Genomic DNA, 14,701 nt, shown 5'->3' with positions numbered 1-14,701 from the left:
AAGTTGTCCTTAGAAAATACAAAGCCATTAGCCAAAAGCCAAAACGAAGGCACTAGCACTTGCTTGCCTTGGAACTTCACAGGGCAGCTACACTGAAGGACAAAACCCCAAAATCAGGTTTCCAAATTGGTCATGCAAAACACATACTTTGAAATCCTGGAACACAGAATTTTTAAAGTTTCCTGCTATCTCAGCTGCTGGTTTCATGCCTTTCTCAGGGAATCACACCACAGAGGAATTTTAATTAGACACTTCTTTACTGGACAACCTACCTTCAACCTGAATGGCAGGAAACAATCAACACCTTGAAGAATAAACTGTCAATCAAAGCATATCCCTACATTTTTTTACCATGAACTTCCTCAGGCAGAAGAACACCTTGAAAACATACTCCTGTTATTAACCCTATCTACACTGCAGTGTCAAGAATGGGACAATTAATCCATTTTTCATCGACCCTTAGCACCACCGATCAAATAAATTCTCCCAAGAATAATCTTTTGTTTTAGTCCCTCACTCTGCCACTTAAAACACCCTGACAAAAGCATTTTTCATCAGCCATTTCAAGCATGATAAGTGTTAATCCTACTGAATCGTTTTACAATATAAAATATTCAGTTAAACTGCACACAGCACTAAGGGTGATCACCAGAGATCAAATTGAAGGGCAGCCAGAAGTTACTTATCTATGCTCAAGTCTGGTCACCCCCTCAGTTCCTTGCTAGGGAATGTGAAGGAACAGATCAATCAAACACAGTGGCCATAAGTTTACTTTTTTTTTTGGTAAGCAATCAGGCTTCCACAGTCAGAAAACCACAGACAAGTCGATGCCTGATTTTCTCAGCACTCATGGCTCACAAAATCTTGTGTTTGTAATCAATCTGCAGCAAATAGCTGTGGTTCTACCAGTCACCACTGCACAAAGGGAAGACAGGAGCACTGTGCAGGATGTATCCTCTGGTGCTGGAAAGCCTTCTGACTGAAACACGCTGGTTTAGTGTTGCTGAATGCTGAGTGGGACAGAAAGGCAGATGTGTAAGCAAGACATCAGAGAACTACTTTAAGACCATCAACATCTGGCCTACATTTTCATGTGAAGAGTCACTAAGTGTAAGAGCTTTGACTGAAATACCTCTACCATTTATGATAATATTTATAACTTCAAAATTATTCCTCCCCCCCCCACATCCCAGGCTTCATTAAGGGAAAGATAGGGAAGAATAAACATGTGGATCAGAAGAACCTTAAATTAACAGATTGACAGTTTTGTGGATGATGATGCAACTGAACTTATTCATTTTTTATCATAATGTCTTAACCTGTGGTAGAGAAGGCCAAGGTCAGCAATGTATTTAAGGAAGTCTTTACATCAAAGCAGATAAACAGCCATACTACTGGCTATTACCATCGGATCATTAAGATGCTTAGAATTAAGCACAGGCTTAACTTATTGTTAGATTGTGGCCTTAACACTGGTAGAGCAGAAAAAGTGGGAGATGCTGAACATTCAACTCATATCTTACAAATACATTCCACGATTGCAGGATTCTGAATAGTTCAGAAAAAAAGAGGTTCCTGTATTCCTCTGGAGTGAAGGCTGTGGGTTTAAATTTAGTAATTTCACTTGTAGTGAGTGACATTTGAGTAGGATGGTCAGTGTGGTTTACAGGAATTACATGCCAGCCTGAGTGGCTGCTGTTATGTCCCAGCAGGTTATGTAGAACAAGCATTTTGAACCAATTCTGGCATGACTGTTGTTTAAAGCTCAGCCTGCAGCTGACTGGCTCTCCTGCTTTTACCTCTTTCTCTTTCCAATGTTTGTTGTTTTTTTTGTTTTTTTTTTTTTTTAAATAGGATTTTCTGTTCTAGGCATGCTACAATGGACACTTCCTGATGAAGTAGATCTTTCCACCAGCACCTGGAGCATCTTTTAACCCTGGAACAGCCAGATGGTGAAGAGACCAGCTCTCTGCAAATGCCATTATAGTAATGAAAGCAGTGTCTCTGCAGAGAGAAACTGTCCCTTGGGAAGAGAAAGGAGGAGAGAGGACAGGTTATTTAGGCTTAGCTTTCCTAAGGGTCATCTCCTTATGCTGCTAGAAGTCTAGCACACTGTGCCACACAGAGTGGAAACCACAGGCACACAAATAAGTGAGCCTATTCAGAACCCTACAGCTAAACTGGTGAAGCGTTGCTCAAAGGCCATATTACACAGGGGCCCAAACAGCAGTTGGTTTTGTGAAGCTTTAGGATTACCCACTTAATCTTCTTAAAGAATGAAATAGAACAGCCATAGAAGGCTCTTACAGGAGAAGATCACAAAGTTAATCAGCTGAGATGTGATTGTAAGAGAGCTAATCAGTTTATCCACAAAGTAGATGATAGTATTTGTTCTTTGGAAAGCTCCTCAGCTTCCTTGGAGATTGTCTTTTCTCCCCTTTCCCTGTCCTTGTCCCCCTTCTGTTTACTCCCTTTTGTCCATGTACACAAATTAACACTTTAGGTTAAATATTTCATTTTAACCAAGGGAAAACAAACAAATATCAAAACTTTTTCCTACATACCAGTGGTATTCCTGTGGATTACAGTAACAGTTTTAAAAAACCAGGGAAGGATCACTCCAAAATTATCATTTCCATTTGCACTTCTCACATCTATTTGTATCTGTGTTCACTGTACTGCTGTGCTCAGTTTTCAACAGAAACCAGCTCCAGGGTTTACACAGCAAGCAGTGGTATGAAACTCTGAGGTGCCATATATCTGTGTGGCTAGCCCTGCCAGAAATCAGTCAGTCCACAGAAAACATATATGTTACTTATATTGTAGCAAGGCAGAGCACTGTTAACATGTCCTCTCCATGTCCAGGGCTCTGCAGAAGCTTCAGTTTCCTGACAAGGAATAATTATTCCCGTGCCTAGATGCTCATTTAAGTAAGACCTTTCAGTCCATGCAGTAGCAAGCTCCTCCACAGAAAGTCAAGCCTTTTGTTTTATTATGAGCTACCATTAGCTACACACAGAAATAGCACCTAGTAGACAAATGAAAGTGGAAACCTTCTTGACAGTGTGATCATTGCCCCCTACTTTCTGTGTTCCAACCTCTGTCCTAAACTACATTTCCAGGGAGCTTTCTTTTAAGATTACCAGAACACAAGCAATAATAGCTGCAGGACTTATTATTTGAACACACAGTTGTGGGACTTGGATTAAAAACACAAGTTTGTTTCACTTACCAGTCACTAAACAAACAGCTTTCAGCAACTCTTCCAGTCGTTCAGGCTTTATAGCAACACCCAGAAACTACATAACTCCTCTACTTTTTTAAATATTTACTTTTCTAAAGCCTGTTCTTAAAATCTCTTTCTTGGCAACAATTGCCTTGAGGGCTTCCTGATATCACTTAGGACATGGCCTGATTGGCCACAGCAAAATCATTCCCATCTGCAGATTTATCAGGATCAGGTGAGTCAATCAGGTACCAGAATTTGGGTCTTGTTTTGTCATCTCAGCAGCCAAAGGGCCTTTACTACCTGGGATTATTTTCATGTCAGAGTACTTACATACCTTAAGGCCCTCCTTTGGTTGAAATCCTAATAGTTCATTTTTGCCATATTCTTATTTTCTCTTCTTTTCACACTTGGACTCATTGAATCAATATAATGAAGATCTGTAAGAGAGCTGTAAAAATCATGGCATATGTTCATAAGTCTCTACGGGTCAAAGAAAGAAAACTGAGCAGAGTCTAACAGGAAACATAAATTGGTGTAACTTGCATAACAGTATTTCAGCTTCCATTTACTTTTATTTGATTTTTAACCATCTCTGAATTTAGTTTAAAGTTGCAGAAGGCTTATCTGTTTGTTGATTTACAAAAGTCGTATTAACTCTAAAATAGTTAATAATGTTTAATCATTGGGACCAACTTAAATGGATCTACAGACCTGCTCAGCTGCTTTTCCAGGATCCATGTACTTCTTTCCCAGCATCTGTCCCAGTTCCTTGTGCATGTGTAGCTAGTCCAGGTCACCTCCACCTGTAGCAGAGGCACAGAAGGGCAGAAGTATCTTGTCACCTGCTTCCGGGGTCATGAACCACATCAGCGTCACTGTGCTCTGTGTGCAGTCAGATTTTGCATGTGTTTTTAGGTGCCAGGTTAAGAAATTATCTGATAGATGCCTTAGGAACACTTCTACACACAAGAGAAGATTTGTGTGGGAACCACTTCTGTAATAACTGAGAGGAATTTCTTCAAGTGCAACATATATGGCTATTCTTATCTTTAGGGGATTCTGTAAACAGAGTGCTTTATCTAAACCTTTCACAGAATACTGATTGAAGAAACATTAAATCAGTTCTCTACTTTTGCGGTCTTACTCCTTAGCTGGTACTATTTATTGCATAGAACTAGCGACACCTTGACTCTGGACCACTATGCTGCAACAATTATGTCTGGTGCTTTTTTTTTAAGGTTTCCTATTTTTTCCAGTTCTAGGAAGACTTACAAACAGTACTACATGCATTTTCTTTGATCTTACTTCAAGAAAGAACTTTTGTATGTTCTGCAGCCCACCTCCTCTCAAGGAAGCATGTAAACACACGCATTATGTTTAAGTGCTCTCCTAAGGATATTTTCTGAGTCAGGACTTGAACTGCCATCCATAGCATGTGGTTTTCAATCCTATATTTCTTGTACATGCATTTCTTTGTGACTGATGACATAACCTGACATAAGCTCTTGTGAACATGCTGTTCACGTTGTCATCTCAGATGAGTGGAATGAGCCTGAGAAAACTCGCAGTATCAAGCCATCCTCCTAAGGTCACTGGGAAATTCAAGAGAATTCTGAATATGAGAATATTGTTTATGTACCTATGTAGAGCATTCTACTTGCTGGATATTATTTCTGAGATTAAATTAAAACCATAAAAAACTTTGTCAGGTATTCCTGTAGTCTCTTCAGGCAGGGCTTTGTGATCAACTCCAATGGCATTTTACTTGCATAGAAAGAATGCAAATAAACTTGCCCAACTAGACAGCCAGACCTATGCTAAAACACACTTATTTTTCAGTGAGCTGTTAAATAAAAAGAACTGAGAGAAACTGAATCTGTAGTCTTTACTGAAAAACAAAACCAGTACTTGTCTAAAAATGTTTCGTGTTACAGGAATTGTATGAAGGAAACCAAAATCTGAATCCAAAACTACCCTTTAACATACACCATACTCAAGATTGCCTGTCAAGCTGGGGAACACTGCAGATACAAATGCAGCCAGTGCATATGCTGGCTTTCTAAATAAAACCTGTCAGCTTCATATTCAAGGGTCTGTTTTCCATGTCTGTATTCTCAAACTAACCTCTCTCAGCACTCTAATGTAAATTAAAAAATGAATTTCCCAAGATTGTGGCTGTTGCTCAAGAGCAGTGACAACACTATGGATTTTTGATTGCTTCCACTGTCTCGGGTGTGGACTTACGTGGGCAGTTCAGAAGAGCTGTGGGGGCGCTGGGGGTGTGCCATCTCTGCTGCTCCCAGGGCTGTGTCAGTGCGCCCTGCACTGCTCCCCCATAAACCAGCTACCCACAGTGGAGCTATTCCAGTTCCCCTTGCTGATCTGAAACTGCATTTCCAGGATGGCCTCTACTATAAATTATTGATTATGGCTGAAATTGTGGCCTCTGAAACCAATGACAAAAATCTCAATGAATTTTCAGGATTTTTGCCACTTGGCTAGGAAGGGTCACTTTGTGCTTGTGAGCCATATTTTTTAGCAGTTAATGGAAAAGTCTCTTCTCACATTCTGTAGAGACTTGTAAAGGCAGGTCTTGATTAGTTAAAGTAGTTGGCTACTACTTAAAGTAGCAGGCTCTTTTATTTCAAAGCCCATTTGAATTCCTACTGTCCGCAGACTGTTGCGCATATGAATTGGTACAGCCTCAGTATTTCTCTGATTTCCTCCACCTAATTCCATTGCCTCCTAACTGATTTAGTTTCAGAAGTTGCTTAGGAAAAGGTTTGTCTTTCTGCTCCATGTGTACCTAATACTTGGGGTCCCCTCTGTGCCTGCAGCAGCGGCTACAGTAATAATTCGGGTTGGAACTAATGACTCTGAAAGTGAACAAGTCCACAAGTCATTTCTAGCTCAGGCGTGTGAGATCCACGAGCTTGGTGCCAATAAAGCACCGTATATGCCATCCTCTGCTGGGTGATCTGTTCTCGGTTCAGTGCATTAGAGTGACAGTCTTGTAAGGAACTGCAAATTTTTGTAGAGGGCTTTGGATCTGAGGCATAAGTCATGAACTGGACCTTATTCAACAGGGACTCTGGCAGACAGGCAGAGCAAGGGGATGTGTTGATGGTAATCTGCATTACTAAGCCAGTAAGTGACTTGCAGCAGTTAGAGGGTTTTCACTGTATTTATCTTAAGACCTTGATGTAATGAATTGCAATACTGAAAGTTAATAAGCTTATGTACGTGGATCGTGATTTCTAGACCTTTCTAAGAAAAGGAGGTTCAATCTTTAATCTGATCAGTGGCAAATAGAAATAGGTGTGCTTGAAATACAACAGTACAACATCAAGATAAACCTGCTGGATCATTCCCCTTACAGAGACACTGTGGAAAAAAGGCCTAAATTCATACTTTGAAAAGCCAAATAGTTAAATTACACTATTATCTTCTTAAATGAAATACTTTGTTAAAGTAATAAAACAGGATAGAATCAATTTTTATTGTTCTATCATGCCTCTAAACTGATTGCAGCTGTAATAAAATTAGGGATCCCATTTCACCTAGAGCAAGGAAAGTAATTTTATTTACCTTTTTTCTGTCACACCCCCACACAAATGCACGCATGCACAGAGCACTTGTTAGCTCGCAGATTAAATACTTTGTCACTTAACTCTGAACTAATTAAAGAGAATTGAAGCTGCCTGTATGTCAGCCAACATAGCATTAACTGAAATTCCTATGCTTCACTCATTCCTCATCTGCAGAACTGGGGGAGAGAGATCCTTTTCACTTCTTTCAGCCAGCAGTTCTACCAATAGATCCATCCTCGGCTGCTGAGATTTCTTTGGTCAATAACTTTTGATAGCTGCACTAAACGAATAAAATTTCCCAGTATCTGCAGTTTTGTCAGCTTTGTGACCCACAAACGCCCAGCATGTGCTCAGTGGAAGCGCGGTAGTGAAAGATGACTGAGAGTCCAATGCTGCTGTTCTAGATGGTGTCTGACACATACTGCTGGTGTCGGAGGGCACACAGACCCTGATTATCTAACCGCTGAAAATGCTTGTTTGCCAAACTAACCACCAATTGTTAGTACAAAGTTCCAACCCCTGGATGTCTACTAATTTGTAAAAATCATAGCTGTGTTTATAAGAGTATTTGTTTGTTTGTTTTGAGTTTGAGACACAAATCCTAAAGCCTCAAAGTCTAGGGACTAATTAAAAAGTTTTCCAAGTCTTTACATTTGAAAAGTCATGATTTCTAAGCCTACATCAAGGTTCCTGAGAGCTTGACTTGCAAACTTCAAATTTTGTCACCAAAGCGGAATTATAGCCCAGGGAAAACATATCCCCAGGAAAAGCCATCTCTTTCCAAAGTTAACTACTTTAAACAAATGCATTTGTCCTCTACCCTCCAAATGAAACACACTGTACTGACAAATGAAGTACAGATTGGTTAGCTGCTTAGGTACCTGTCTGTGTTTGTAGTTTATGGAGCTGATAAATTAATCTAAACTGACACTTTAACTATACGTATTTCACCATCACATTTTTTGGAATATAATCAAGCAGATGGTGCATGAACATCACAATATATTCTTGGGTTCCCAGAAGGAGTTAATATTATTTTTTTTTAGAATGGCAGCTCATGATATATGATAACTAAGGTTGTGTCACCCTTTTCCCAATGAACTATGATTTTCAAAGGTTTATGATGTAACCATAAAAATTCATTCAAGGTAGAAAAATAGCCTGAAACCAAGAGCTCAGTTTTTGTTGATAAATGTCAACCAAGCCATCTTATCATTATAAAGTTTTCATTTTTTAAATTTTCTCCATGCATCTATATAAATTGTTGGGGGAGAAGTGAAAGGGGGGGGTCCTAAAGATAAATAAGTTATTTAAAGAAGGCAAATACTTTGTGGTTTTATGTCAAATTTTAAAGAGGTTTAGTACATGCCAAACATTTTTTTTTTATTATAGTTGTGCATGTTATAAGTCAACAAAAGCAGAGAAGTTCAAAAGAAAGAACAATAGTCTTACTTGGCCAAAGCAATTTTTAACATCTAAATTGGAAAGAAATTAGGCTTTTAAAATTTCCATATAGATTGTACATCCCAAAGTTTGTTTCCTTCATGTCATCTGCCAGTTGTAAATAGTCGCTGCCTTTAGGATATGTAAAAGCAGCAGTAAAAAACAAAACACCCCCCCAAAATAAAAATAAAATAAAAACCCAAAACAAAACAAAACAAAAAAATCCCAAACCCACACACAAAAACACCAAAACCAACCAAACAAACAAACAAAACAAAACAAACAAACAACCACAGTTCATCATATCGGGCTTAGCTAGGGCTGTCAGGCTGTAGAAGCATCATCTTACTCCCACTACAAGATGGGTTGACTCCACTTGTGTTTCACTTTCTGTTCACAGGTGAAAACAGAAGCAGGATAAGGTTTGGAGAAGGAAAGCATCAGTCTTTTCTTGAGCTTCAATGATTGCACTGGAAAAATTTGGTTATTTTTATTTTGGATACATTCAGGTATGTGTATACAGACACATGCACACATGCCTTTTGCTACTGTACTTCATTTTAAATATATCAAGCTTGCCCTGCTGGGCATCTCTTGTTGCCTGTCTGTGCTTCATTACACTTTGTCACCCTGTGGCTTACACTACATTCCAAGATTTGGGGGCCCTGTGCAAAGTAAAGATGTTACAGGGCCCTATCCACTTCAAAACTTGTTCTCCTTAATTCCACAAACTAAGCTGTGCATTATTTCTTTTTGGAAGTACTGCAGATTAGACAGCAGACGAGATGAGCGAAAACAAAAGCATGCAGCATTTCAGAGCTCCCTCCCCTATCATTGCACTCCCTGCTCTCTCTCCAGTTTCCATCTCCTTCGTGTTTCTTGTCATTTTTTTCTTATGGTTCTGTTTTAGGGGGTTTTTTGTCTTGAGTCTTTAAAATGGACCTTCTCTGTAAAATTCCTCAGACACTCATATGAATAATTCCCTGTGCACATTGTATATATGTGGCTTTGGTAGAAAGGCACACAATGGCATGCAATGGTCCCTGGGAAGAAGAGCACAAGCCAACCCCCAAAGCTGCTGGTGAGCAGGACAGCAAGTGCCACCAGACAGCAGCAAGGGGCAGTGAGCTGGGGCAGTGGAGGGGAATTACTAAGGTGTGGGTGAATTGTAGCAAATTCTCTTGACTGCAGAACAAAATTACCTGCAGTGGGAGGCCGGGGACACGTCACCAGCTCTGAGACACAGCTCAGCGCTGCGTGCAGGCTACAGCTGACTCACTTTGCTTTGCCTAGCTAAAACATGGGCTCGTCCCAAACAGCCTCTCTGCAGGCACCTGTCAGTGACACACAAGGCATAAAAGCCACAGGAATACAGAGGCAGAACTGACTGGCCCATCAGTGGACAAAAGCAAGGAAAAAATAATCATCAAAGTTTTATGCCCTTGGCCTCCTGCTGTCCTAAGAGCTGAATTAATGCAGCAGAAGCCAGTGACTGGCTGTGACCCGGGTGCTGTGTTACGTACCCCAGGGCAGATCCGCGACCCAGCTCTGTCCCTGGAATGCTGCTGTCCACTCTGACTTCTGCACTTCCGAACATGAGGGTGATCCTCAGCTATTCCTTTATGGCAAGCTCTGGTTGTGCTGCACCAAAACAGACAACAAAAATAGGATCCAGAGGACATGATTAATACAAGATAGAAGTTACATGCACACAAGACTAGAAAAAATGTTTAACATCTACTGTGAAACAGCATTGATTAGGTATTACTCAAGATGATAAATCTTGTCCTACTCCCATGTGAACAGCTGGCAAATGTACTGTTATGATCAGGTCAGATTTGGCAGGTTAGGGGTGTTGGGGTTTTTGTGATCAAGATACTTCATTATAATCACAGCCTAATAAGAATTCTTTCTTAGTTTATTAAGAATATTGTTGTCTGCATGAGTGACAGTGAGTGTCTCATGTCCCCCTAAATAGTACTATTATTTGATACAAAAACATTACAGGTTAAAAAGTTGCCAAAATACATTCATAAAGCCTTTTGAAAGTGCAGGCTTAATTTGCACTGTTTGTGATCATTTAACTGAAGAAAGATTTTTGTCCACATTCTTGTTTATTCAAATGGTTGATTGCTTCATGACCACGATTTCTTTTGTTTTCATCATTCAGCGTATGTTCCATGCCTTTTAAACTCCATACCTGTAAGAAGCATGCTCTCTTGTTTAGATTAGAGAGATTCGTACATATTGTGCTCTTTTTCTGAACAGATTTGCCTGGAACACTTTCAGGCTGACATTAACAAGATAAGGAAATACGCAATAGAGATGTGCTATACTACTTAGAATCATCTTTGAGCTTAATTTTGTGCAAGTCTGGCTTGTTTTGTTGTGGGGTTTTTTGGCATTCTTTTCGTTCAATGCAGGCCCACACCTATCAGTGTGGTCAGTGATTTTTTTACTAACAAATTTCAACCAAAGTTTTCCCTCAACGTTTCCCATGCCAGAGAAACTGAAATCTGTTGCCTTGACATTCTGAGGGAAAAACTTGGTTCAGCAGTTCCTAAATTATAATATTGTAAGGATACTGCAGTTCATGCTGGTTCCTTGTGTGCATTCTTCTCCCAAGTAGCAAGTGATAGGATAAGAGAGATAGCCTCAAGTTGCACCAGGGGAGGTTTAGATTGGATGTTAGGAAAAAATTTTTCATGGAAAGGGTTGTCAAGTGCTGGAACAGGCTGCCCAGGGAAGTAGCTGAGTGACCATCCCCGGAGGTGTTTAAAAGTCATATGGATGAGGCTCTTATGGACATGGTTTAGTCCCAGAGTTAGGTTAATGATTGGACTCGATGATCTTGAAGGTCTCTTCAAACCAAAATGATTCTATGATTCTATAACTGCGGGATAGAATAAGACAATTTAGGGTTAAATGCTTCCAAAACCTGATTAAAAATAGATCACTTTATGTGCTCAGTGCTAATTCAGTGAAATCAAGAGAAACTATTTGCACCATCGGTGGCAGAAATTTTTCTTAACTATAATATTCCAGGAAAAAAAATCCAAGATTCAAAGTGAGATTGGCTTTGATGAAAAACTTTTTGAGGCAACGACTGTCTTCTTGCACAGTGCCCAGGACACACAGAACCCAAGTCATGACTCCAACTTGAGGAACCGGCATAAAGAGGTGATGCCCATTAAGCCCACTAGGTGACATTCTGTGGTGTCTCTGCTGACACCTTGCATGTGGACCACATATTGCTAGAACCCTTTAGACAAGGTGAAACATCAAGATACCTGTTTTCACCAGCCTACCATGCACGTAATTTAATATTTTTAAGATCCTTACTAAGACAATTTCAATTTGTCACTGCGTAAAATATGGGAAATGTCACTTATTTTAAAAGGCTATATTTAACACACACAGAAACTGCATTCAAATGCAGTTAAGGTTGTGACAAGTCATGAAATATGTAAAATTACAAATAATGCAAAATGGGCTTCTTAGTCATAGAAATTAAAGGTTTCAAAGTGCATGAAACATTTGCCTCCTTCCCATGCAATGCAGCAGTGTGAGAGGGTGGCAGGCTGAACAGCTGGTAGTTTGCTATGCCATTGCTAAAGAAAAAAATGTTTCTTTTTACTCTCTCTATGGAAAATTATCTTCAATTTTATTATAATGCATTGCAAGTGTCAAGCTTATTCTTAGCAACATATCTTTCAGTCACATTGTAAGAGTAATTCTAAGAAAGGGGATATGAAAAGTATTGCTAGTAAGAATAACATCTTACTTTTCCACAGATCATTTTGTCCAGAAGGGATTCAAGTCACTCTTGCAAACTGTAGGCAGAACCCTGTTCTCAGACCCTTGCAGAAGCGCTCATCCCCAGTGTTGGGCTGTGGCTGGACATGCACAACCCAGGCAGGAGGGTCCTGGAGGCTCAGCACAGATGAAGAACTCACAATGATGAAAGTTACAGCCTCTCTGTAAATCCAAAATCTGAAATATGCTCTTATCTTTACCACTGCAAAATGCTTACCTCTTGCTGCACCCATCTCCCAATGGCTTCTGGAAAAATATCTCAAGTCCTTGGAATTTCCGCTGAAATCTTAGGTCTTTTTGTGGAACTGTAGCGAAGATGCTTTCTGCACACTTCTTGTCTGCGTGTGTCTGATAAACCTGTGAAAAGGATACTGGAAGTATTGCAAGATAGACGTACAACTGGCTCAGAGAAAGCAAGCATTCTGAGGACAGTTCATACTCAAAGGTCATGGATCCTGATTTAAGAGTGAAATACATCTGTATCACTTGCTCTTTCAACAGCAGAGGGAAATTTGGGCACACTGGCGTGGCAATAAGACTCCCTCAGGAACATTCCTTTAGACTTTATCAGTTCTGTTTTATGCAACTATTGTCTACTAAAGTGCCTTCTTATCTCTGTTGGCTGTGATAACCATACATCCTAATAAAATGCGGTATTATGAGACAATCTTGCTAACTTCCACAAAGTATTATACTATGCTAAAATTTTTGCTGCAGTCACAAATGGAGCATTTCAATTACCTGCTTAGAATCTCTGAGAAGGAAAAAATATAAATTAGCAAATCATCATGTAGTTATAATTTTCGGTCCCTTCTAAACAATGGTACCTACATCAGGCTACAATGTTGGTTTAGCAGCAAGTTCTTATCAAAGGTGTTTTGATGTTGAGTGGAAGAGTCTGATCATTGCCTTCCAGAGGCAGGAATTCAGGTTTCAAAGTGCTCTGCCCTACAGAGCAGGGTTAAGCCTTCAGTCCAGGAAAGAAGTCAGACAGTGTGTGGAAGGGCTGAGAACTGAGATGTAGAAGTGCCCATGGATGCAGGAGGACAAAAGGGGCCATGAGATCAAGCAGGGACAAAATGTTCTGAGCTGGCCAAAAGCATTCCTCTGGAGCAGGATAGAAAGGACAGAGAGGATTTTTGAGGAGACAGAGGGGGAAAAAAAAAATAAAGGGGAAATAAGCTAGAAGAGCAAAAATGTAAACAAATGAGTCCTAAGCTAATGGATGCAAGTGAAGAATACGTGTCTGCACATGCACCTGGGTAGACACTCAACCTCCTGTGTACCAAACATCATCTTTGGGAAAAAGTAAGCTTTTGCACTGACAAACACATGCATCTTCCTCTCTTTTGGCTTTCACCATTTATTCAGTTTTCTGGCTAGAAATAAATGGTTTGGCCACAATAAACTGTCAGGAGAAGTAACATCTGTTATGGAAGGCAAATTGGCATGGACTACATTAAAGTGGGATTTGAATAACGGTTGTTTTCCTCAAAATTTAGACTACATCCAATTTTTTTAGAACTACAGATATAATTAATGAATTCATATTAAGTCAGGCCACACTGTTTTTATTCCTGGGCTTACTTGTCACATTGACCCAGTGTTCATAGTCCTTTTTCTATTCCTAATTTTCACTTGAAGTATATCAGCCACAAATGTGACAAATACACTTGCATATGCTGCATTTCTCTTTATTGTACCATGGAAAAGTACTTTATGCTGTAATAAAAACAAGCGTATATATATAGTAGGAAGTATTAAAATGTAGGATCAGTCACTATATTTTGAAGAAAAACTCCCTCTTTCAGCCCTTGTGCTCCTATACCTGTATATTCTAATAACCACCACATCAGGAAAGTGATTCCAGTTATGTACATTCCTGATATTAACACCTTTACTGGAACAGTGTAGTGCAAACAACATAGGCAGCAATATTAATTCTCCTGTTTATACATTCTGTTAATATATGGAAATGTTAAATTTGCACTTAATGCAGACTCCTTAAAGAGAGTTGAGAGGACACAAGGAGGAATATGTACTCCTTCCTGCACAAGTTTCTAATTCCTGCTCGAGATTCTGGTGAGAGCAGCAACACTGGCAGTGATGTTCAAGACTTTGGTTTATGTTGCCAAAACTCGTAGGTGAAATTACAGTCACAGCATATGTGTCTACTGGGGGAAATAATTTATGGGCATGTACTAGAAAAGCTACTCTTGTCCTTCGCCTAGTTGGTCTCTTGGCCTCCTCCTCCTGCATTTTATAAACTCCAAACAATAAACTGTCACAATGAATCTATCTTTTTTTGCTAAATTACAACTGTTTTGAATTTAGCTCCTTGTATGATTACCCATGGGAGCTACCATCTTTCTGTTCCTTTACACTCCTCGAGTAAGACTTTTGCCCAAGGGAGCCCTAACACGTGCTAAAACGTAATTCAGATCTTTTTGTCTTAAGCAAGCGAGTTGGTGCTGCTTCTAGTAAGCCAAAGCATAGAAATGTCAGTCAGTGCACTCTGGAGCTTTCCCCAGCCTGATTTGTCAGTAAATTAGTAGCAAGCATATAAAATGTATCAATCAACACATTTTGGCAATTAAAGAAACACAAGCTTTCCCAGGCAGTA

General features: G+C 39.7%; 1 long non-coding RNA gene across 1 annotated transcript in view; it reads right to left on the bottom strand.

Annotated features, from left to right (window-relative positions):
• Window positions 1-14,701, bottom strand: part of LOC135580121 (uncharacterized) — a 127,505-nt gene that overhangs the window by 109,437 nt on the left and 3,367 nt on the right. Inside the window, exons 2-6 of the long non-coding RNA XR_010474342.1 lie at window positions 12,296-12,435; window positions 9,786-9,903; window positions 8,612-8,732; window positions 3,941-4,032; window positions 3,564-3,677 (exon numbers count right to left, since the gene is read on the bottom strand). This is a non-coding gene — a long non-coding RNA (uncharacterized LOC135580121). The remainder of the gene's footprint in view (window positions 1-3,563; window positions 3,678-3,940; window positions 4,033-8,611; window positions 8,733-9,785; window positions 9,904-12,295; window positions 12,436-14,701) is intronic.

The sequence above is a fragment of the Columba livia genome, chromosome 8 (genome assembly GCF_036013475.1).
Source record: "Columba livia isolate bColLiv1 breed racing homer chromosome 8, bColLiv1.pat.W.v2, whole genome shotgun sequence".
Classification (NCBI taxonomy): domain Eukaryota; kingdom Metazoa; phylum Chordata; class Aves; order Columbiformes; family Columbidae; genus Columba; species Columba livia.
This window is presented reverse-complemented; position numbering and strand designations above follow the sequence as displayed.